At 41.4% G+C, this 25,713-nt stretch overlaps 1 long non-coding RNA gene across 1 annotated transcript in view; it reads left to right on the forward strand.

The window, feature by feature from the left end:
• LOC120909106 overlaps window positions 1–25,306 on the forward strand; it is an 86,989-nt gene extending 61,683 nt beyond the window's left edge. The window contains exons 3-4 of the long non-coding RNA XR_005741226.1: window positions 4,057–4,493; window positions 24,948–25,306. This is a non-coding gene — a long non-coding RNA (uncharacterized LOC120909106). The remainder of the gene's footprint in view (window positions 1–4,056; window positions 4,494–24,947) is intronic.
• Window positions 25,307–25,713: the final 407 nt, after the last annotated feature.

Genomic DNA, 25,713 nt, shown 5'->3' on the forward strand with positions numbered 1-25,713 from the left:
CAACACATTTAGTGATCAACTACAGGTTGAAGGAAAGAAAATTGCTTAATGTATGATCAGCCTTAAGCTAGCCCATGCACTTAACAAACTTTCGAAGGAACCAGACAAAATATGGTCAGTGGGTGGCCCTATCGGCACCACTCCACCCAACATTCTTCGACTAAAAGCTGAATTTGACAAGAATCCTTCCCTACTCTATCCAACATTTAAAAAAAAGTGTATACATACACTTTAATACTTTTAAGACTATCTATATTGGAAACAGATCTGCACATAAATGACTAAATAATGACATTTCAAGAATAAGATAGCAAGCAGTAAAGTTTATGGGTTATTTAAATATAATGAATTATTCTTTACAATGTGGTATGATGTTTTCATTTTGCTAGGAAATGTTTGGGGTTTTAAAATCTGCTAGTCAGAGACTTACAAAGGTACTTTCAAAAATGTCACATTTTGCTTTACTAACTTCAATAATAGCTAGAAATGATAAACCTTAAGGAATTATATATAGTTATATTCACACAGCCTCCTCAGACACAAATACACAAAAACAGGCACATAGTATATTATACTCACATACAATCATACAAATAAGCACAATCGTGCTTGATTATTTAGCAAATTATGTTCAAGTAGATTATATGATATGCAAAGAGCAGTAGGTCATCATATACAATTAGGTTTCCGATTAACATTATCTGATGATGTCAAACTCTAATCCTAATGGTTAGTGTGGATTAATGCACACTTTGCAAATAAATTGCCATAGTTCTTCACATTCTATTAATTATTAGATCAAATCTTAATACTTATATCTTAATACTAGCCCCAAATCAACTACTAAAGACATCTATAGGCCAATTTTTTTTTTTTCCATGGCTTAAAACTACAACAGTTTTGTTGTTTTCTTTTTTATTTGGGGGGGGGGGTGTGAAGTGATCACAGCAACTATCTGTTTGCAAGTCCAATGTTGAAAGATAAAGCAGGCAGCTCTTCTCTACACCGACATCTTCTATCTCTATCCCTCTGACAGTTACACAAACATGAGTCTCATTCACTGTTTAGAGAGGACGACACACAGAGCATGTGTATTATATAATGAAGGGAAGAAAAAAAGGTTGGGATGGAGCCATTTTGTCCACCCAGCACACACAGGACTCTCTTATTGTGTCTGCTCAATCCAACTATGAATGTCATTATTGTGTCTGAGATCCTATTCATACCTCTCCCCACTTACCCCCATCCTCCTTTCTCTTCCTAATGTTGGCTCTGCAGACCCCCCTTTCCCTTGCTCCCTGGGCTCCTTGCAGCTCTGCCAGTGTGCATGGATAAATTAATATGAATTTGAAAAGAGTCTTGTTTCCCTATGACATGTCCTCAACACTTTCTCACGATGAGCAGGGTTGAAGAAGTGGGGGTAGAGGTGAGGTGGGGGCACAGGACTCTTCCCGCAATGTCTGTCAAGGATAAATCTTTGTGCAGAGCTGGCTGTTGTAGTTATCATTCTTATGCACAATTGCATCCTTTCCCTAATCTGAGGACAATAAACTGAGTTCAGATTAGGAACTCTCCAACTGAGAATATCACTGTTATACAAATGTAACACACAGATGGTAAAACATATAAATACATGTAAACAGAGATAAATAAGTATATTCATAAATCAATGGCTGGATAGGCATTTGGCCTTTCTAGGTGTTGCAATATGTAAAGATCGGCTAGTAAAGTACTCCAGCATCAATTACAAAATAATCTATTGTGTAGATATGGCCATCTTTACAACAGCAAACTCCAAAAATGTATGAAAATTAAGAAAATGTGTATGATAAAGAGAAAATAGAAAAACAGCATCCCAGAGGTAGAAGAGCTATAGACAATAGCTTATATGGTTAGGGGTCTATTTTTTATTAGGTCATTCAACCCAAAAGTCATGTTTTATATATAGGTGGAGTCTGGTTGACTGGTTAGCCCTTGACTTCTTATTTGCCCTGGATACACCAACAGAAATGTCCCACTGTGATAGTTTATGAAGATTCTCCTGTTGAAAACCAGGAACCCAAGCACAGATCTCATCCCAGAGTAATAGTGAGAGTTAGCCATGATTGATTCTCATTACCACTTAATAATTGATATGCCACAATGACATCAAAAACATGTTCTGCTTTTACCAAAAAAGTATAAAGCACTAAAAGAAAATAATGATAATAATAATAATGTTGTGCATAAAGGGCCAGTCCTCCAAAAACATATTGTTGGTAGATGCTAGACAGCTGCGAACCATCTGACTGTTTCTAATCTAACTCATTGAGATGCTTTGACAAATTTTGATTGAAAAATATATATATATTTTTTAAATAAATTGATTTAGAGTGTACAGCCATAATATTATCACCATGCACTATAACATGTCAAGGCATGAATTCCACTAGACCTATGAAGGTATGCTGTGGTATCTGGCACCAAGTAGCAAATCTTTTAAAGCAGTTGTATACCCAGAAGAAGAAAAAAACTATAAGGCAAAGGCATAATGAGCTAGTAGGCATACTAGCTCATTATGAAATACTTACGTTAGAGCAAAGCCCCCGCACCGTCTACCGGTCGCCGCTGAGGGAGCTGAAATTTTGCCTTGCCGATTCTTCCGGTTTCTCGCGGGAACGGCCCTGTGAGTGGCGCATGCACGCAGGAGCCCTCTGCTATGGCAAGTTATGGCACGATACGCTGGACCATTTCCGGGCCTTCATTGCACATGCACCGCTAACGTCAGCGGCTGCATGCAAGGTGAATATCTCCTAAACCGTACAAGTTTAGGAGATATTCATTTTACCTACATGTAAGCCTTATTATAGGCTTACCTGTAGGTAAAAATGTGCTAAAGGGGTATACAACCGCTTTAAGTCCTGTAAGTTGTGGGGTGGGGTCTCCATGGATCAAATTTGGTTTTCTAGCACATCCCACAGATGCTGGATTGGATTAAGATCTGGAGAATTTGGAGGTCAGGTCAACAACTCCAGCTCATTGTTGTGTTCCTAAAACCATTCTTTAATTCATTAGGCCAGGCCAACTTCTTCAATTGCTCCAAGGTCCAGTTCTGATGCTCACGTGGGCAATAAAGGTGCTTTTGGCTGTGAGCACAGGTCAGCATGGGCACCCGTACTAGTCTGTGGCTATGCAGCCCCATAGGCAACAAACTGCGACACACTGTGTGTTCTTGCACTTTTTTTGGAACCAGTGTTAATGTTTTCAACAGTATGAGCATCAGTTTTAGCTCTTCTAGTGGCTCAGAGTACACAGGCCAGCCTTGGCTCCCTATGTGCATCAATGAGCCTTGGCTGCCTACTCTGTCACAGTATTGCCAGTTTTCCTACCTTGGATAACTTTTGGCAGCTCTTGACCACTGCAGACCAAGAACATCCCACAAAAGCTGCAGTTTTGTAGATGCTCTGACCCAGTGGTCTACAATTTGGCCCCTGTCAAAGTCACTTAAATCATTACGCTTGCACATTTTTTTCTGCTTTCGACAAATCATTTTCAGGGACATGTGCACTTGCTGCCTAATATATTTCACCCACTTCCAGAAGCCATTGTAGCGAAATAAGAAATGTTATTCACTTTACCTGTCAGTGGACATAGGGTAATGCCTGATTCGCATTGACTTATTTGATGGGGTGGGAATATATTTTTGGTAGTTTGGTCTATAGTTAGTGTTTTTTACATTTGTGATCTTTCCCCTTTTTTGTATAATTGATTCTTATTTGCGAACTATGACATGCATTTTTGTTACTTTTCTTGGTTTATGTTTCTAGAAATTCTGTGGGAAACTGCGACTACTTTTCTCGGTTTATTATTCTAGAAATTCTGTGGGAAACTGCGACTACGCAGGAGTTTCAGACTGGCTTTAATATCCCTTGGTATCCAAAAGACCACCTTAATTTAGTATTTTCTGTTGACTCTAAGCAAAATAATTTCCCACTATTTGCTAAAATTTCAGGGAAATGAAAATGCTCAACTTTGCTTATCCCTAGTCTTAATATTTTTCTTTATGCTTCCCTGCAGATGAACACCTACCTTGATGTAACAGCAACGGGTCAGTTCTTTGCTGAACTGCTGGAAAGAAATAAAGATACCACAAAAGAAACTGCCAAGAATTCAACCAAAATGGCTCCTTCAATCTACATAGCTTCAAATATAGAGTCACAATATAGAAATATGATTTGTGCTAAGGATTATTCAGCAAGACTTGAATGTTGTATTCATACTATGACCATGAACTGCCAAATCATAGAGATATTCAGTTAAAGAACATACACCAGCCATGAAAGAAGCAATTCAAAGTAAACAATGAGACTGAAGTGGTTTAAAATGAAGTTTATTGACTAAAAAACATGGACACACAAGCCCAATGGAGTAGAAAACACTGAATGACTGGATTTCATTTTTTTTTTTAGAAAACTCCTTTGTGAAGTTTTCATCACTTTTCAGTTCTTTTACAGGTAAGCCAACTAAACAATATATAGAAAATTTGCAGTATTTTCAGCTATTCTACATGAGATGACGTGTTATACTGTACATTGATGTGAGTTGCATTAGGTAGCCCATTCATTTTGAATGCACTGACAATTCACCCCAGCACACTGAAAACTGGACCTGACCCTTTTTCCCTAACACAGTGTATGGCAGGGGTGTCCAAACTTTTTTCAAAGAGGGCCAGATTTGATGAAGTGAACATGCGTGAGGGCCGACTATTTTGCCTGACATTCTTTGAACCATTAAAATTCGTTCTAAGTGTGTTTGTCTGAGCACTAATACACCGCCCAACAAGAATTCTCTTGCCTTTCTGGCTGTGTGTGAAGAGATGAGCTTGGGCGGTTATTTGGATATACTGTATATATTTCTTTTGTGGCCCCAACGAATCCCAGAGCGCTGCTTAGGACTAAGGATGAGCTTGGGCGTGTTATTTAGATATACCGTATTTATCGGCGTATAACACGCATGGGCTTACCATTGCCATGAATGTAGCCTTACCATTGCAACCAATGCAGCCTTACCATTGCAACCAATGCAGCCTTACCATTGCAACCAATACAGCCTTACCATTGCAACCAATGCAGCCTTACCATTGCAACAAATACAGCCTTACCATTGCAACCAATGCAGCCTCACATGTGCCATCAGTGCAGCCTGAACAATGGCCATCTGCAGCCTCGGAGGGCAGAGGGGGGGGGGGGGGCGGGACGAGTGCCGACAGATTACAAACAGGAGAATCTCTTGTTTACCCTGTGGCCTCTTTAATACAAAGTCCCGCCTCCTATGATAGACAGAACAGTCTGGCATCCCAGGAGACAGGACTTCCAATAGAGACGCTGCTGAGTAAACAGGAGATTCTCTTTGTGTAATCCGACGATGCTCATCCTGCCCCCTCCCTGTCACCTCCAAGGCAGCGCCAATAAATACAGTATATATCTTTTGTGGCCCTGGGGGCCAAAAACAATATATATATCCAAATCCCCAGGGGGGCCATATTAAATCAACAGGGGGGCGCATTTGGCCCCCGGGCCGGACTTTGGACATGCCTGGTGTATGGTAACATATAGTAATGTGGTAAAATCATTGAGCTGCAACCCAGCATACACAAATTAGCTGCAATAAATGTGTGCATGCTGTGATACTATGTGGTGTTAAACCACCCTTGAGAAAATGCATTGAAAGAAACAAGGGGCTGCCATTGTTGACCTTTACTTCTGTGAATGCTAGTTGCCTGGCTGTCATGCGTTCCTTTGCTGCATACTACTTTCAGGTCACTTATGCTAAAAGTATTCAAAGACAGAGCCAGCCAGGCAACCAATAATAAAAGAAAAAGCTCAACAATGAAAATGCTGGGGATGTGAGGATCAATGGGGCTCCACCAGGATTTGTCCTTCCTCTCCAGTATTCAGGATGTCCCCACCCGAGTGCAGCCCTGAGAATGGGGAAGGACCAGGAGCTGCTCCATGCTGTCAAGGCTAAGGAACCTGAGATTGGAGCAGGATATGCTGCAGAGACCCAAGGCAGGCAAAGCCAGTGAGTACCCACTCCGACCAATCTACCTACCTGCCATAAAGATGATGGGTTTAATGGGATCAGTCATTGGTTAATGAGATTATACTGAGAAGGGAGGGGGGATTGGGACAGGCTGGGAGAAGAGGCAGACTGACAATTCGGGCACTGCCCAAGGGCCTGGGGCCAGTAAGGGGCCTCATTCCCGACATCCCACAGGACAAGACTGGAGTGCCGGAGCCCACTGCCAGGACATGATTTGGTGCACCAATGTTCACACTTGTTCCACGTTGGTATATCCTAGACTGGCATTGAATTTTGCAAATGGGTAAGATAGTAGAGTGTCACAATTCAGACAAACACACTACCTATAACTTGGCAACACTCCAAGACCCAGAAAAGATGCTACCTTGATGCAATAGAAGAGCACAGACTCAGAAATGTTTTCTACAGTGAAAGTCCAGGTTGCAAAGACCTAGGGGTAGATCCACAAAGAAATTACGCTGGCGTATCTATTGATACGCCGGCGTAATTTCAAAATTCCCATGTCGTATCTTTGTTTAGAATCCTCAAAACAAGATACAACGGCATCTCGGCTAGATCCGACAGGCGTACGTCTTCGTACGCCTTCGGATCTTAGATGCAATTTTTCGGCGGCCGCTAGGTGGCGTTTCCGTCGTAATCCGGCAAATTAGCTATTTACGGCGATCCACAAACGTACGTCGGCCCACGCATTTTTTTCCATCGTTTGCGTTCGACTTTTTCCGGCGTATAGTTAAAGCTGCTATATGGTGGCGTACTCAATGTTAAGTATGGCCGTCCTTCCCGCGTATAATTTTGAATGTTTTGCGTTGTTTGCGTAAGTCGTCCGCGAATAGGAATTTGCGTAGAATGACGTCACCGTCGTAAGCATTGGCTGGTTCCGGTTTAATTTTGAGCATGCGCACTGGGATACCCCCAGGGACGGCGCATGCGCAGTTAAAAAAAACGTAGATTACGTATTAACATAAAACACGCCCCCATCACAGCCATTTGAATTCCGCGCCCTTACGCCGCAAGAGATACACTACACCGCCGTAACTTATGGCGCAGATTCGTTGTGGATTCAAACCAAAGCAAAGTAAGTTACAGCGGCGTAGTGTATCTTAGATACGCTGCGCCCGGCGCAGATGTATGTGGATCTGCCCCCTAGTATTTTTGTGTACAAGAACTTTAAGCAAGGGGAAAAAAAATGTTGATACCTGAATAATATAAAGAAAAGGAACAAATTTATAAAGCAGGAGATGGTGAATCTTCCTGGGCATGTGTTTTAAATTACGATTTTGTCACTTTTTTTTTGCTTTTGTGTCCCCAGTTCACTCTCTATTTTCCTCTCTTCCTCTCTATTGTCATGGGACTGAAAGTGAGGTAAAAAATAAAGCTGGAATACTTGGTGCACATACACTTACTTGTGTCTATATACAGAAGTTGAAGGTAATTCTCCCCTATGAGACACAGACAGCCATAGTAAATTCTGACAGGTCTTACATTTTGAATTTTTATGTTAACATTTACATTCTAAAGTTTGTCTAAATAGTGTCCATGCCAAAACACTCACTTATTTCCTAGGCAACAATGCTTAGCACTGTGTATGATGTGGTTGGGCAGCAACTGGTATTCCAAACCTTGCCCTTTCCAACCTTTCACAAGAAAGCATGCCATTCCAAAGTCACCAATATATATATTTACATTTTTGTTTTAGAATGTCTAGACTTAAATTGACATATATGATTTTCCACTTAATGATTGTAAAGATTGTCATTGCATTCTCCCCTTTAAAAATCTGCAGGGATGAAAGATCTGACTTATTCTGCAAAAGAAAGGGCCAGTGAACATCTTAGCTTGTCTGTGCGTAACCCAGTAAATTTCCAGCATGACATAAAGTGGCGTGCCCCCCCCTCCCCCATCCTCCTCCCCTGGGGTAGAAGCAAAAGATTTATACTCTGTAGAACTAAAGACCCTTCAATGCCCACAGCCCCCAACTGACCTAGAAACTATCCAACCCTGAATAATACAGAGTAAAAGCTGCATAAAACATGAACACACTGCCATTGTGTGTTTATATATCACATTAGCGGAGATGTATAGTCAGAAATCCATTGTTGGAGCATTTTTCGCAGACACGTCCTCTATTGATGCATGCAACATTATCATACAGTGTTCTCCTTGCTATTATGACTATGAAATATTATAAAGATATGGCAAGATGGAAGGCATATGCATGTGATATATCAGATGAGCTGTATATGGGAACACATTCAGTCATGCTCTGCTTAATGCCAACTGCATCTCTTTTGGAGGAAGGCTTAGCTTTGAGTAAAATTCCAGCGATGGCACTTTTTAGCACTACAACATTCATTTACTTAAAAAAATGCTGTAGACACAATTAGGTCAGTTTCTTTTTGAATCTTGTGACGTTTTCATTATAGAATTAATCGTTCAAATTTTAAAGTCATTAAAAAGGGCCGGTGGTGAAAGGGACAGGCATATAACTTTTGATTTACCCGGTGTCATATGCTATTGTTTTGCATTTCCAGACTTGTTTTTACTGATACATATGTAACCTACATCCCTGGCATCAAGTTTTGGTTCTGTATCATTAGTAATGGAAGAAAACGGTACTACCAGCCTCTCAAGCACTCAGCGGTCTGTCACCGATTGTAGATTCCATTGTACTCCCCTAAAGGCAGCTCTGATAGACAGTCTTGTCCTTTTGGCCCCAATACAACCGCACACATTGCATATTAGGGTGACGAGTATCAAGAGATATATTGAACTTTTTTATATACAACCTAGCTAAAGGCAAGAGGAACTTATAGTTGTGTGGAGAAACCATTAACCATTATAGTATGTACTAAAAATGTATCTAAATTCAAACATTAAAAAATAATATAATGCAACAATCCTTAAATATGTTGGCTATATTCATTTTATTTTTTGATGCTTTTTTACTCTTTTTTACTTTCACCTAGAGATCCTGACAGTAATATGCTTCCCCTCTTGGGGTGGCTACACTCAATAAAAAAGCAAAAACACCACCCTTTGACAGCAGTATTGTCAACCTGTGGAGAAGATAGGGTTAGGTTTAGTTGGATTTGACTAACAAATTAAAGTCAAACTCCAGATAACACTTTTAAAGCAGCTACAGTTTTTTTCCTTTTGGGATAAAGGTTTTTACATAAATAAATAAAAGCTGATTGTCATTGTAAGCACCCATCTACCTGCTATTTTTGCTGTACAGCTTTTGATCTAATAAAGGAAGTTGAAAAATAACAGACATTCCTGGCTGGATGCCCAGGTGAAAAAAGGGCCTTATAAAAAAGAAACATAATGCAGCCACCACATTTAACCACCTGAAGACTGAGCCTTTTCTGTCACTTTTTGATTACAAGCCTAAATCTCATTTTTTTTTTTTGCTAGAAAATTACTTAGAACCCCCAAACATTATATATATCTATATATAGATAGATGTATACAGTGGGGATCGAAAGTTTGGGCACCCCAGGTAAAAATTTGTATTAATGTGCATAACAAAGCCAAGGAAAGGTGGAAAAATCTCCAAAAGGCATCAAATTACAGATTAGACATTCTTATAATATGTCAAAAAAAGTTAGGGCCAGATCCACAGTGAGAGTACGCCGGCGTATCTACTGATACGCCGGCTTACTTTCAAATTTCCCGCGCCGTATCTTTAGTTTGAATCCTCAAACCAAGATACGACGGCATTTGGGTAAGATCCGACAGGCGTACGGCTTCGTACGCCTTCGGATCTTAGATGCAATACTTCGGCGTCCGCTGGGTGGAGTTTGCGTTGTTTTCCGCGTCGGGTATGCAAATTAGCTATTTCCGACGATCCACGAACGTACGCGCAGCCATCGCATTCTCTTACGTCGTCTCTAGTCGGCTTTTTCCAGCGTATAGTTAAAGCTACTTTTTTGCGGCGTATAGTTGGATTTGCCATGTTAAGTATGGCCGTCGTTCCTGCGTCGAAATTTGAATTTTTACTTTTTTTGCGTAAGTCGTCCGTGAATCGGGATGGACGTAAGTCACGTCTAAGTTTAAAAAATGACGTCCTTGCAACGTCATTTCGCGCAATGCACGGCGGGAAATTTAGAAACGGAGCATGCGCAGTTCATTCGGCACGGGGACGCGCTTCATTTAAATGAATCACTCCCCCTTATCGCCGATTTGAATTCCGCCGCCAAAGATACACTACGCCGCCGTAACTTACGGCGCAAATTCGTTGTGGATTTGAAACAAAGCCAAGTAAGTTACGGCGGCGTAGCGTATCTTAGATACGCTGCGCCGGTGCCGATCTATGTGGATCTGGCCCTTAGATTTTATTTCCATCATTTACACTTTCAAAATTACACAAAACAAAAAAATGGCGTCTGCAAAAGTTTGGGCACCCTGCAGAATTTATAGCATGCACTGCCCCTTTGCAAAGCTGAGACCTGCCAGTGTCATGGATTGTTCTCAATCATCGTCAGGTGATGTCAATCTCAAAGGTTTTAAATGCCCAGACTCATCTGACCTTGCCCCAACAATCAGCACCATGGGTTCTTCTAAGCAGTTGTCTAGTAAACTGAAACTGAAAATAGTTGACGCTCACAAAGCTGGAGAAGGCTATAAGAAGATAGCCAAGTGTTTTCAGATGTCAATATCCTCTGTTCGGAATGTAATTAAGAAATGGCAGTCATCAGGAACAGTGGAAGTTAAAGCAAGATCTGGAAGACCAAGAAAAATATCAGACAGAACAGCTCGCAGGATTATGAGAAAAGCAATTCAAAACCCACGTTTGACTGCACGATCCCTCCAGAAAGATCTGGCAGACACTGGAGTTGTGGTACACTATTCCACTATAAAGAGATACTTGTACAAATATGGTCTTCATGGAAGAGTCATCAGAAGAAAACCTCTTCTACGTCCTCACCACAAAAATCTGGGTTTGAACTTTGCAAATGAACATATAGACAAGCCTGATGCATTTTGGAAACAAGTTCTGTGGACCGATGAGGTTAAAATAGAACTTTTTGGCCGGAATGAGCAAAGGTACGTTTGGAGAAGAAAGGGCACAGAATTTAATGAAAAGAACCTCTGTCCAACTGTTAAGCATGGGGGTGGATCAATCATGCTTTGGGGTTGTATTGCAGCCAGTGGCACAGGGAACATTTCACAAGTAGAAGGAAAAATGGATTCAATAAAATTTCAGCAAATTTTGGATGGTAACTTGATGCCATCTGTGAAAAAGATAAAGTTAAAGAGAGGATGGCTTCTACAAATGGATAATGATCCTAAACACACCTCAAAATCCACAGGGGATTACATCAAAAGGCGTAAACTGAAGGTTTTACCATGGCCTTCACAATCTCCTGACCTCAACATAATTGAAAATCTATTGATAGACCTTAAAAGAGCAGTGCGTGACAGACAGCCCAGAAATCTCAAAGAACTGGAAGACTTTTGTAAGGAAGAATGGGCAAAGATACCTCAAACAAGAATTGAAAGACTCTTGGCTGGCTACAAGCTGTGATACTTGCCAAAGGGGGCAGTACAAGATATTAACTGTGCAGGGTGCCCAAACTTTTGCAGACGCCATTTTTTTGTTTTTTGTAATTTTGAAAGTGTAAATGATGGAAATAAAATCTAACTTTTTTTGCCATATTATAAGAATGTCTGATCTGTAATGTGATGACTTTTAGAGATTTTTCTATCTTTCCTTGGCTTCGTTATGCACATTATGCCCAAACTTTCGATCCCCAATGTATATATATATATATATAAAAATATATATATATATATATATATATATATATATATATATATATATATATATATATATATATATATATATATTTTTTTAGAAGAGACCCTAGGGAATAAAATGGTGATTGTTACAATTTTTGTCACACTGTATTTGCACGGTGGTTTTTTAAACGCAAATTTTTTGTAAAAAATACATTTTAATTAAAAAAAACTATATATATATATATATATATTATACACAAGTAAATGGGGTATATATACCCCATTTTCTTGTATAACATGAAGGCTTTAAAATTGCAAACGCCCATGGAATGGCGACAAACTATGGTACTTTGGTTCATATGCGTGCGCGGCTTACGTATGCGTTTGCTTCTGCATGCGAGTAAGGAGGTATGGGGCACTTTAAAAAAAAATCTTATATACTTTATTTTTACACTGTCCCTGTCTTTGTTTTTTTTTTTTATTATTACTTTTATTCCTTTTACAAGGAATGTAAACACCCTTGTAATAAAATAAAAAGGATGACAGGTCCTCTTTATGAAGAGATCTGGGGGTCATAAAGGCAAAAGATCCCCAAAATATATATTTTTTTGCTCTTTTTCTTTGAAAAAAAAAATTGTTTACTTCCACCCTGGACCGGAAGTGATGGCATGACGTCGCTTTGGCCCTCCAAGGCCATAGAGGCCATGGATCTACTTTTTGATCGCCTGTGTGACCAGCCGGTGGCACCATTGGATCTTTTCTTGGGGGAACTTGTAAGCCCAAGAGACACCAGCTAGCAGCAGGAGCAGGGGAGGGCATTCCCTCCTGCTGCTTCTGAAAGCATTTCTGTGGTAAATGAGCCGCTCGGAACGCTTTCAAGGGAAAGCCAGCCGCCGGCTGAAAAAAAACAAACAATCTGGGGTTAAGGCTAGTATCTTCAGCCATAATCCAGATAAACCATTTGCAAACCACAACGCATATATACATATTGCGGTAGAGGCTGCATATGAGTATACTAAGACTGATTGCTCCCCCCCCTCCTTGTACCTATGCTGTATAGTGCTGGTAAGAAAGAGCAGTCTAAATACCTTTTTTCAATCTTCTCCTGTCCAAACACATGATGCAGAAGCTTTGGCTCTCTTCTGTCATGGAGCGCTCAGCAACGGGGTTGAATTCCGTGAGCCATGATGTCAGCTGCTTCCATTGTCCATCCTTTGTTGATGCTCACGCCTCTCCCCTACAGCAGCGTTCCATGACAGAGAACTGGAACTTCTGTGTCAAGTGACCAGATCAAAACAGACTGAAAAAAGGTATTTACACCTTTTTTTTACTATCACTATACAGCATAGGTAGGAGGAGGGGAATGGCAGTGGTTTTAAGCAATTCAAGGATTGGTGAGCTGCAATATATTATATTTTTTCTTTTGGGTTTAGATACACTTTAAATAAATATGTCTTATTTAGTTTGAAAAGAGTGGGGTGGGACTAGAAACCCTTCTAGGTTTTAAATGTTGTCTGTGTTTACACTGTTTGTCATGGTGACCATTGTCAGCAGGACTGAAAGCAAGGGAAATTCTGAAATTTCGAGTTGAGAAAAACAAAAGAGGAGGGGACACTTATTCCCATAATAACGGGGCACTTATCTTTATTAGCATATGCAGCCTACTGCCACTTCAGTCTGCACTCTATAGTGTGTAAAGTGAGCAGGAAATCCAGTGCACGTTACAGGCAGGGCATAATGGGTGTCAACTAGTAATGAATTTTTACCACATTCACTAACTAAAAGGACAATTTCCTTGCAAAGCGAGTAGCCTATTTGCATTTAGTAAATTAAAGGGGTTGTAAAGGTTCGTCTTTTATTTTCTAAATGGGTTCCTTTAACCCCCCTGACGGTAAACCCGAGCGTGACTCGGGGTTGGTTTTACATGTTAGGATCGGTAAACCCGAGTCACGCTCGGGCTGGACGGGCTTACCTTTCGCTGGATCCACAGGCTTGGTTTACTTACCTTGTCCCTGGATCCAGCGATGCCACCCCGCTGTGTGAGCGAGCGGGACCTCCTCGCTCGATTCACAGTCCCCGTGTGCCGCCGATCTCCGTTCCCTGCGACGTTACGACGCACGGGGGCGGAGAACGGCGCCAAATTCAAAAAAGTAAACAAACACTTTACATACAGTATACTGTAATCTTATAGATTACAGTACTGTATGTAAAAAATACACACCCCCTTGTCCCTAGTGGTCTGCCCAGTGCCCTACATGTACTTTTATATAATAAAAAATGTCATTTCTGCCTAAAAACTGTAGATTGTCCAAAAGTGTCCCTTTATGTCAAAAATGGTTTTAGATCAGCTAGAAAACAGCGATAATAAATGATAATCACTTGCAGAAATGTGCGATAGCGATTTGCGGGGAAATTCGTCATAAAAAAAATAAAATAATGACAGCGACAATTCTGCAACTGCAAATTTCAGTGATTTTGAGTTGATTACATTATTGAATAATTTTTATTATAATTATATTATTATTTGTTATAATTATTTATAATTATTTATTATATTATAATTTATAATTTTGTTTTAAAAAAAAAATCATACCCGGGATGCCTACAAGACTCTTGCTTGGTCAGATTTAAGTGAGTTATTTCTAAAAATTACAGGCCTACAGTATAAACCGCCAATTTCCTTGCAAAATAATTGTACCGCTTTTGGTACGTAATTCCAGACAGAATCATACCGCCAGGGAGGTTAAGCTAGTGCATTGTTGGTTCACTTACCTTTTCCTTCGATTTCCCTTCTAAATGTTTTTTTCTTTGTTTGAATTTCTCACTTCCTGTATCATCTGAGCGGTGGAAAGTCATTTACAACAGCTTACTGAACAGCTTACTGAGGAGGAACAGGAAGTGAGAAAATTCAGACAAAGAAAACAAAGAAAACAAATATTTAGAAGGGAAATTGAAGGAAAAGGTAAGTGAACCAACAATGCACTAGCTTAAAGGAACCTATTTAGAAAATAAAAAACAAACCTTTACAACCCCTTTAACCCTGATGTCTTCATTGAGAAGAATCTCCTAGCTTCCATTTGTTGCAAGAAATTATGGGAAATCTTTCTATTGAGGAACCTGACTACAATAAAATCCATTACATTTCTGTAAAATTGACAAGAGTTAGAACCTTTCTTAGGTTATTATAATTGTATCAAAAGGAGAATTGTGGTCCTTTTATAGTATAAACAAAGCCTGAGGCCGCGTACACACGGTCGGACAAAACCGATGAGAATGGACCAAGATTCAGTTTCATCGGTCCAAACTGACCGTGTGTATAGCCCATCAGTCTGTTTTCCTTCGGTCCAAAATTTTAAAACATGCTTCAAAATCGAACCGATGGCCCGCTGCCCGATCGGTCCAAACCGATGGTTAGTACAGAAAAGCATCGGTTCAAAACCCGCGCATGCTCAGAATCAAGTCGACGCATGCTTGGAAGCATTGAACTTCGTTTTATTCAGCACGTTGTGTGTTTGACGTCACTGCGTTCTGACCCGATCGGTTTTTGGAACGATGGTGTGTACGCACATCAGACCATCAGGCCACTTCAGCGGTGAACCGATGAAAATGGCCCGTCGGACCATTCTCATCGGTTTGGAACGACCATGTGTACGCGGCCTGAGACTGCTAATATATTAAAACTTGTACAATTGTCTTAGTGTGCACACTAAAAGATTAATAGCTAGATTCACGTAGGGCAGCGTATGTTTCAGCCGGCGTAGCGTATCGTATTTACGCTACGCCGCCGTAAGTTAGAGAGGCAAGTACTGTATTCACAAAGCACTTGCATCCTAAGTTACGGCGGCGTAGCGTAAATGTGCCGGCCTAAGCACGCCTAATTCAAATGAGGAACAGGGGGGGAGTGTTTTATGTTAATGAATCGTGACCCGACGTGATTGACGTTTTTAACGAACGGCGCATGCGCCGTCCGTCGACATATCTCAGTGTGTATTGCTCCAAAGTACGCCGCAAGGACTTATTGGTTTAGACGTGAACGTAAATTACGTCCAGCCCCATTCACGGACGACTTACGCAAACAACGTAAAATTTTCAAAATTCGACGCGGGAACGACGTCCATACTTAACATTGGCTAGGCCAGCTTTTTGTTGGACTAACTTTACGCCTGAAAACACCTTATACCTTACGTAAACGGCGTATCTTTACTGCGACGGGCAAGCGTACGTTCGTGAATAGGCATATCTTGCTGATTTACGCATTCTAGGCGTAAATCAGCGTTCACGCCGCTAGCGGCCGGCGGAACTAGACAGCTAAGATACGACGGCGCAGGCAGTCGTACCTTAGCTACATTTAAGTGTATCTCATTTTGAGAATACACTTAAAGATACGACGGCTTAGATTCAGAGTTACGACGGCGTATCTACTGATACGCCGGCTTAACTCTTTCTAAATCTAGCTATATGAAAACATTGTGCTCATGAACCTCGAACATGTATGAATGCCTCTGCCTTAAACCCATGCTATCATATGCATCTATAACAGATCAAAAGGTATCAAGATGACAAAGAATAAAACCTCCATATATAAAGTTGAGATGGGTCTTATATAGGTCCAATTGTTCTATTAAAAATCATCCAATACCAGTTTTGCATGCACTATCTGCCTTGTCTGGGTAGGGGGTCCCACAAGATCACAGGAGATATTTATTAATTCCAAGTATGGTAGCATGGGCATCATGTAAGTTAATTCTGGGAGTGTTCACATATGAACATTCCCATACTTTAAAGAGATTGGTCCATAGTAATAAAGAGAAATGTAAACTATCCATACAGTGTGGAAAGACTGCTATGATATACTGTACATGATTTGTTAAACTTTGAAATTCTCGAATATGTCAATTCACTTGAGTGCATCTGAGCCCAAAATGGACAACAGTATTTCCCAATATGATCTGCAAAGATGATAGAAGATTGGAGTTGTGCCTGTTGGAGGACAAAGCTGAGTCATTAGCTTGGAGCGCTCAGATGTTGGATCTGAGTTTTTTTCTGGGGGACCTTCCAGTCCACCCTGGGTTGTGTAGTCTGAACGTAAACTACTCTCTATCATCTTGACAGATGATGCTTTAATTTTAAATCCTTCCTGTTGATTATAACTACATGGTGTATTACCAGACATTTCCCTATCTACAAGGTTGATGACACTTAAGCCGCTTACACACGACCATTTTTAATGTCCTAGAAAAAAATATGTTTTTTTCTAAGTGATTCTTGTCAAGCCGATCACACACGATCGTGAAAAAAAATGCTGGAGCAAAGCGCTGTGACCTACAACACGTACGACGGTAATATAAAAGGGGAAGTTCCATTCAGATGGCGCCACCCTTGGGGCTGCTTTTGTGTTAGTAAAAGTTTGGTGAGAGACGATTCATGCTTTTCAGTCTTCGTGCTTTTCAGTCTGTTACAGCGTGACGAATGTGCTATCTCCATTACAAACGCTAGTTTTACCAGAACGAGCGCTCCCGTCTCCTAACTTGCTTCTGAGCATGCTTGTTTTTTTCACGTCGTTAAAGCCTACACACGACCGTTTTTCATGACGTGAAAAACGACAACGTGAAAAACGCTGCAAAAATTTAGAGCATGTTCTAAATTTTTAATGCCCATTTTTCGCGTCGAGAAAAATGCTCTGGAGCCCACACACAATCGTTTTTAATGACTATTTAAAAAAATGTAATTTTTCACGTCATGAAAAATGTTCATGTGTACGCGACATTATTCAATTCAGCTGATTCATTGTAACAGGCATTGCGACATTGCAATAAATTTGATTCCTATTCATTTTTTTCTATTTTTGGTTTCCATCACTATTTAAAAATTATCTATGGTAGGCTGTTTTGTATGTTGTGTTCTGATCATTCAAAGTCTGTTCATTAGTCTTATGCCGCGTACACACGATCATTTTTCGGCATGAAAAAAACGTTGTTTTAAAAAAATGTAATTTAAAATGATCGTGTCTGGGCTTCACATCATTTTTCGGCTTCTGAAAAACGACAAATTTTTTGCTGTATTTTTTAACGATGTTTTAAACAATGTCGTTTTTTGGGTTGTAAAAAAATGATCGTGTGTGGGCTAAAACGACGTTAAAAACCCGCGCATGCTCAGAAGCAAGTTATGAGACGGGAGCGCTCGTTCTAGTAAAACTACCGTTCATAATGGAGTAAGCACATTCATCAGACAGAAAAGCGTGAATCGTCTTTTACTTACACGGAATCAGCTAAAGCAGCCCAAAGGGTGGCGTCATCCGCATGGAACTTCCCCTTTATAGTGCCGTCGTACGCGTTGTACGTCACCGCGCTTTGCTAGAGCATTATTAAAAAACAATGGTGTGTGGGCAACGTCGTTTTAATGATGAAGTTGGAAAAACTTTTGTTTTTTCTACATGCCCAAAAACATTGTTTTTTTTCATGCCGAAAAATGATCGTGTGTACACGGCATAACAGTTGTAAACTTCATCTTACCAGATAACTTATCAAATAACTTAGCAGCTCCCATAGGTCGAGCTGTAAAAGTCAGGTGGACTTTATCCATATATTCCAGTCTATTTTCTCCCCCATTGAGTAATTTTGTATGCTGCCTATTTTTAGTTCAAAAGCCCAAATGAACATTAAATGCTATATTTCCAAGAACATGAATTATCAGATCAGTACACAATGGAGAATGCTACATCAACACAGAAACAGAAAAAGTAGATTCTGCTTTTTATCCAGATATTAAACTCATAGGCCGGGATTCAGATACATTGGCGTATCTTTGAGCGGGCATAGCGCATCTCATTACGCCAACGTAACATAGAGAGGCGAGTACTGTATTCACAAAGCACTTGCTCCCATATGTACGCCGGCGTAACATAAATAGGCCGGCGTAAGCCCACGTAATTCAAAGTAGCAAGGCAGTGGGCGTGTTGTATTATAATGAAGCGTGACCCCATGTAAATGCATGGCCGATCGAACGGCGCATGCACGTGCATGCTCAGAATCACGTCGCAAATACTCCCTAAGATACGTAGGCTCAATACTTTAGACGTGAACGTAACTCACGCCCAGCCCCATTCACGTACGACTTACGCAAACGACGTAAAATACGACGCTGTTCCGATGTTTCCGACGTCCATACCTTAACATGACTTACCCCTGCTTTATGAGGGGTAAACTTACGCCGGACGTAAGTCTTACATAAACGGCGTAGCTAAATCCGACGGGCACAAGTACGTTCGTGAATCGTTGTATCTAGGTCATATGCATATTCGACGCATAAATCTACGGAAGCGCCCCTTGCGGCCAGCGTAAATATGCACCCAAGATACGACGGCGTAGGAGACTTACGTCGGACGTATCTTGGCAAATTTCAGGCGTATATAGTTTTAAGTATACGCGTATAGATACGAAGGCGCACATTTGGACTTGCGACGGCGTATCTGGAGATACGTCGTCGTAAGTCCTTTCTGAATTTGGCCCACAGGCTACATAAATCAAAGATATATTCCCCCTCACTCCAGCAATGCAATGCCTGCAAGCTCCATCGTTAGCTCCAACATCTACTTGCCAGCATCTTCAAGGTTTATGATCTTTGGCAATCTTGATTAGCCTCACCAGGATGATGTGAATCCTACATCTGGAGGTTGAAGGAAATCATCAAAAAATGATTTTAAAATCACCTTTAGCCTTTAAAAATCACTGGAAAAATTATTTTAAAATTGTACCTTTTATCAGTCATCAAAACAGATGTGCCTAATGGAATTCTTCCCTTAAAGTGATTGTAAACTCTTGTTTTTCTTCCTATAAAAATAACAGACATGTCATACTTACCTCCTCTGTTGCAGTGGATTTTCACAGAGCAGCCTGGATCCTCCTCTTCTTGGGTCCCTCTTCTGTGATCCTGGCCCCTTCCTCCTGTTCAGTGCCCCCATAGCAAAAAGCTTGCTATGGGGGCACCCGAGTAGAGTCACAGCTCCCTGTGTCCATTCAGAAACAGAGCCCCAACCAGCCCCCTCTCTCCCCTGATTGGCTAGCTGACTTTGATTGACAGCAGCGTGAGCCAATGGTGCCACTGCTGTGTCTCAGCCAATCAGGTGGGAGAATCTTGGATGGCTGAGACATTTGTGGATATCACTGGACAGAGAGGGGCCACAGGTAAGTATTAAGGGGGCTGAGGGGGGGGGGGGTGCTGCTGCACACAGAAGGCTTTTTATCTTAATGCATAGAATGCATTAAGATAAAAAACCTTCTGACTTTACAATACCTTTAATCTCCTATTCAACTGACTTCTGTAAAATTTTGAATTGAAAAGTAGTAAAGTATGTTAAGTATTTACTTCTTAAAAAAAATCAAACCTGGGCTTGTCTAAAATGGAGTCCGTGTAATTTATACTAGATAAGGTTAAATTAAGCATATTTATATCATGTATTTTGGTATCAATGCTTGTCAGAAATGATCAGTTCACAAATAAATTAAGAATATAATGAATTTATAGCACCCTGGTACTCAATGTACGGCTCTTTGGTATTGGTGGTTCTTTGAAGTAGTGGAAGTGGGGGCATTCATTTACAAGATGGCAGTGTTCTCTAAGGCCTCGTACATACGACCGAACAGGTCCGTCGGACCAGTTTCAGCAGACATGTTCGGTCGTGTGTAGGGCCGACCGGACAGGTTTCCAGCGGACAAATGTTTCTTAGCATGCTAAGAAACATGTCCGCTGGAAGCCTGTCCGCCGGACATGTCCGATGGTCAGTACGACTCATCGGACATGTCCGCTGGCCCAAGAAACCTGTGCATGACGTCGAAGTGATTCGACGCATGCGTGGAAGCATTGAACTTCCGGGTTCGCGCACGTCGCTGCGTCATCGTCGCTGTCACGTCACCGCGTATTCTGTCCGCAGGGATTTTGGTTTGATGGTGTGTACAACCATCAGACCAAAATCTGCTAGCAGACATGTCTACAGTCAATACAACCTCCTTTAGTATGTCTGTAGTTGAAGACCACTGGATCACATGGGGTACAGTAAAAAATAATTTAGCTTTCTACTTTCCTGGCTAATAGTGTAAAAGGTCTGAGAATATTATTAATATATCAGGCAGTATACTTGTGTACATTTGGTTTGCTACATAGTTTGAATTTCTCTATGTATCATCAAGACAGGTATATTCATTTTTGTTCCTACAACCTGTGAGCTATTAAAAAGCTTTCTTCGTGTTTTTTTTCAGTCCCAGGTCTCAGAATGTTTGTCCATGGAAATAGTATTCTTTCAAATGTCCCTGATATTTCACAGCATGGATGGCATATGTTATTCTACTATCTGCCACTCGTGGCTGTCAGAATACTTGAACAGCGGCTGCATCTTATTGGATGCTGTTCTGCTGATAGTTTTCCACCCAGTTCTTTCAGATTGAAAGATGTTGGGAAGGGGGGTGCTGACAGTGTCACCAACAACTCACATTTCAACTGGCTCCTATGGAAATTCACTCACAGTATGTCCAGCGGTAGTCTCTGTTAAAGCTTGTCCTGTGTAGTAGTTGAAGCCCCTCACCATGCACTGATGGGGTCCATGTCTCCTGCAGAGGCAGAGCCGTAATGTTCCTTTTGCAATCCTGTTCATACGCAGTATTGTACTCTCCGTATATGTGTTCACAGCATTAGGAAATTATAAAGCATTACAGCTGATTTTGCAGTCTTGAGCTATTAAAGCGGAGGTTTCCCCCTAGATGGATGCTCGTTTTGTCTAGGGGAATCGGCTAGTTGTTTTAAAATATGATCCGTACTTACCGTTTACGAGATGCATCTTCTCCGCCGCTTCCGGGTATGGGCTGCGGGACTGGGCGTTCCTATTTTGATTGACAGTCTTCCGAGAGGCTTTCGACGGTCGCATCCATCGCGTCACGATTTTCCTAAAGAAGCCGAACGTCGGTGCGCAGGCGCAGTATAGAGCCGCACCGACGTTCGGCTTCTTTCGGCTACTAGTGACGCGATGGATGCGACCGTCGGAAGCCTCTCGGAAGACTGTCAATCAAGAAGGAACGCCCGCTCCCGAAGACCCAAACCCGGAAGCGACGCAGGAGATGCATCTCGAAAACGGTAAGTACAGCTCATATTTTAAAACAACTAGCCGATTCCCCTAGACAAAACGAGCATCCATCTAAGGGGAAAACATAAAAAAAAACATAATTGGGTGAACTCCCGCTTTAAAGGGGTTGTAAAGGTTTGTTTTATATTTTCTAAATAGGTTCCTTTAAGCTAGTGAATTGTTGGTTCACTTACCTTTTCCTTCGATTTCCCTTCTAAATGTTTTTTTTTCTTTGTCTCATTTCCTGTTTCTCCTCAGTAAGCTTGCCCCCATCATCTGAGCCGTTCTGACTGGGGGTTAGTCAGCGTGCTCGCCCCCTCCCTTGGGACTACATCCCTGCGGGGAGACTCTGTGAACTATCAGGCCCCGTACACACGGCCGAGGAACTCGACGTGCCAAACACATCGAGTTCCTCGGCCAGTTCAACCCTGAAGCCGGGCCGAGAGCTCCCATAGAACAACGAGGAAATAGAGAACATGTTCTCTATTTCCTCGTCGAGCTCCTCGTCGGCTTCCTCGGCGAAATTGTACACACGGCCGGGTTTCTCGGCAGAATTCAGCCAGAAACTCGGTCGGAAGCTGAATTCTGCCGAGGAAACTGGCCGTGTGTACGGGGCCTCACAGTGTCTTCCCGCAGGAATGTAGTACCAAGGAACAGCTCGGATGATGGGGGCAAGCTTACAGGAAGTGAGACATTCAGACAAAGAAAAAAAAAACATTTAGAAGGGAAATCGAAGGAAAAGGTAAGTGAACCAACAATGCACTAGCTTCAAGGAACCTATTTAGAAAATTAGAAAATAAAAACAAACCTTTACAAGCCCTTTAAGGAATCTTATAGCTGATAATGACCGTGCAGATGTATATACTTATTATACATTGGTAGTTAAAATGCCTTGGTATGAAATCACTATGGAATAAATATGGATCAAGGGAAATACTGTATACTTTAAGCTGTATAACTGCAAATTCAGAAAATCAGGTTATAGTGCTATCTAGCGGAAGATAATGATACAAGTGTGCGCTGGATTTTCATAACAGACAGATAGACTTAAGCCTCGTACACACGACCAAGGAACTCGACGGGCGAAACGCATCGTTTTCTTCGTCGAGTTCCTTGTTAGGCTGTCGAGGAACTCGACAAGGCAAGTTTCTCCATTCCCGTCGAGGAAATAGAGAACATGCTCTCTTTTTGGCACCTCGAGTTTCTCGTCAGTTTCCTAGACGAAAATGTACACACGACCGGTTTCCTCGGCAAAAAAATATCTCCCAGCAAGTTTCTTGCTCGGTCGTGTGTACGAGGCTTCAGGCCGGCCATACACGGTTCAAATCTCAGCCGGTTTAGAAAGATTCAAACTGTTAATGGGCAGGCTGAATGTACCAAGTACAACCAGTCTGCTGGATTTGCTTCTGATTATCGCGAGCGGCTGCTATGGCTGCTAGCGATAATCAATGTCTTCTCCCGGCGGGGACAGCAGACAATAGCTCGGCAGGAGGGATTCCACCGGTCAGCACTGTCTGTGTACGCGGCATTAGAATTTCCCTCACTTTGTGATGGGACAGGAAATTATGGAGATACTGTCTGGTTTTTTTTTGGCCATTATTTTCTTGTCCTGATGTCACAGAGACAGGAAGTGAGAAAAAATCTCCCTAAAATGGTCACAAACATCAGTATTAACACAAGCACTTACTCTTTCCAAGTCTATCCAAAACATAAAAAAATCTGTTGCTTTTGCTGCTGCTGCCCTAAATATTACAGTGGCCACAATACTGGCATTTAAACATACTCCTAGCAGCTATAGCAGCCAGGAGTTGGTTTAACATTTTGCTCCCAGCTGCTGGCTTTCTAGCAAAAGGGATTTGGGCAGGTGTAAAGCCACCCAATAACTTCTACACTGCTGGGACGTTACAACCCAACTCCTCCATATGTCCAGGGCGGCTTACCTGTGCCTCCTGGGTGCCCAGGACCTCCATGGCAGGCATCTGGAGAAGAAGGGGCAGAAGAGTCACTAACCCTCAGGTCAGAAAAGTCAGGAAAAGGTATAAGTCCCCATCTGCATGCTTGTCTGAGGTCAGGTCCTCACTGTGTAAAAGAAAAAAGGTGAACATAACAGCAAGGCAACTACAAAATATATAGCGTATACAGTAAAACCTTGGTTTGAGAGTAACTTGGTTTGAGAGCGTGTTGCAAGACAAGCAAAATGTTTTAATAAATTTTGCCTTGATATACAAGCGATGTCTTGATATAAGAGTAGCGTCAGGGCTCAAGTTCTGCGGGAACATGTGGGAACGGAGTCCCTGCACTTTTTTCACAGCAGGAACTCAGTTCCCTTTGCAGGACTAGAGCAGCCGAGCCGCCCGAACCAATCCTTCACTAAGCGGCGATGCCCAGCTCGAGTCACTGTCAGGGGCAGGCGAACCTTAGTAATCCTTTACGTTACTGGTCGCTTCCTGTATATGGATTCATCGGGTAGTGTGCGGGTATTCCATCACTTCCTCGATGCTGCAATGTCTTCTGGGAGCTTTTGTCATTGTTCCCAGAAGACATTGCGGAGGTCTGCCGCGAGTTATTGCGGGATTTAGAAAGAACTTGTACCTTTACAGTGGATCGAAAAAAAAAAAAACATGCGGTTTTGTAATTATGCATATGAGCGTATGATTTTTTATTTTTTTTGATGGGGGAGTGGATCTTGGGTGGGAGTTCCCACACTTTTTTCCCCAGGACTTGACCCCTGAGTAGCGTCATGTCACAACTGAGTATAAAAAAGAGAGGTGCCTCTAAGTGTAGCAATATGGTTACATTTAATGAAGGTACAACATTTAGCAACTTATTGCTAAACTTAGAGGCGCCTCTCTTCTCTTTTATACCCTGTAAAAAAATGCCTTGATATACAAGTGCTTTGGATTACAAGCATGTTTCTGGAACGAATTATGCTCACAAACCAATGTTTTACTGTACTAATATTTGTAACAAAATCAGCATGATACTGACCACCACAAAACTTTGTTTCCAACAGGACGAAAATATCAAAGCCGAAGCTGAAGAGAATCTGATGAACAATATTACTGTTGACTGCAGATAAGAAGGAATAAGCATAGAAGACTTAATGGGCAAGATCTGCAATGTGGCGCCTTTGGTCATCGATCATTACAAGTAGCAAAGGTGTAAAAAAAATTGTGAAAATTGTCTCACAGCATTTACCTATAAAATTATAGGCTACCATCCCTTTAAAATGACAGAAAACAACACTGCTCGGGCCAAACAGAACTGTGGGCAGCTATAATTTTGCTTCAGAAGATGAGGTTTGGGTTATGTCTACTAGATATGATTATATGATTAAATAAAGCAATGAATACAAATGCCTATTGAGCAAAACGCTGAGTTAATTTTTTTGGTATCTTTTTGAAGTTTAACTTCATTTATTAGTAAAAATGTACTGATTATTTAAAACTTGCACGTTCTTTTTGGATACATCCTGATGGTTTGAATCACAATCCTGAAATCTCAACCACTTGCAACACTGTACACAAATTTAATCTGTATCATTTGTTTTCACACAAATTAAGCTTTCTTTTGGTGGTATTTGATCACCACTGGGTTTTTTATTATATAAAACAAAAAAAAGACCATTTAACCACTTGCCGATAGAATGGCACGGACAGGCAAATGGGCGTTTAAGTACGTCCCTTTAAATTTGCCGCTGTGTGGGCGCGCGCGCCCCTGCCGCGAGTTCTGTGATCATGCCCGCGGGACCCGCGGTCTTGATGTCCGCCGGTGTCCCG

This window comes from Rana temporaria, chromosome 1 (genome assembly GCF_905171775.1).
Source record: "Rana temporaria chromosome 1, aRanTem1.1, whole genome shotgun sequence".
Classification (NCBI taxonomy): Eukaryota; Metazoa; Chordata; class Amphibia; order Anura; family Ranidae; genus Rana; species Rana temporaria.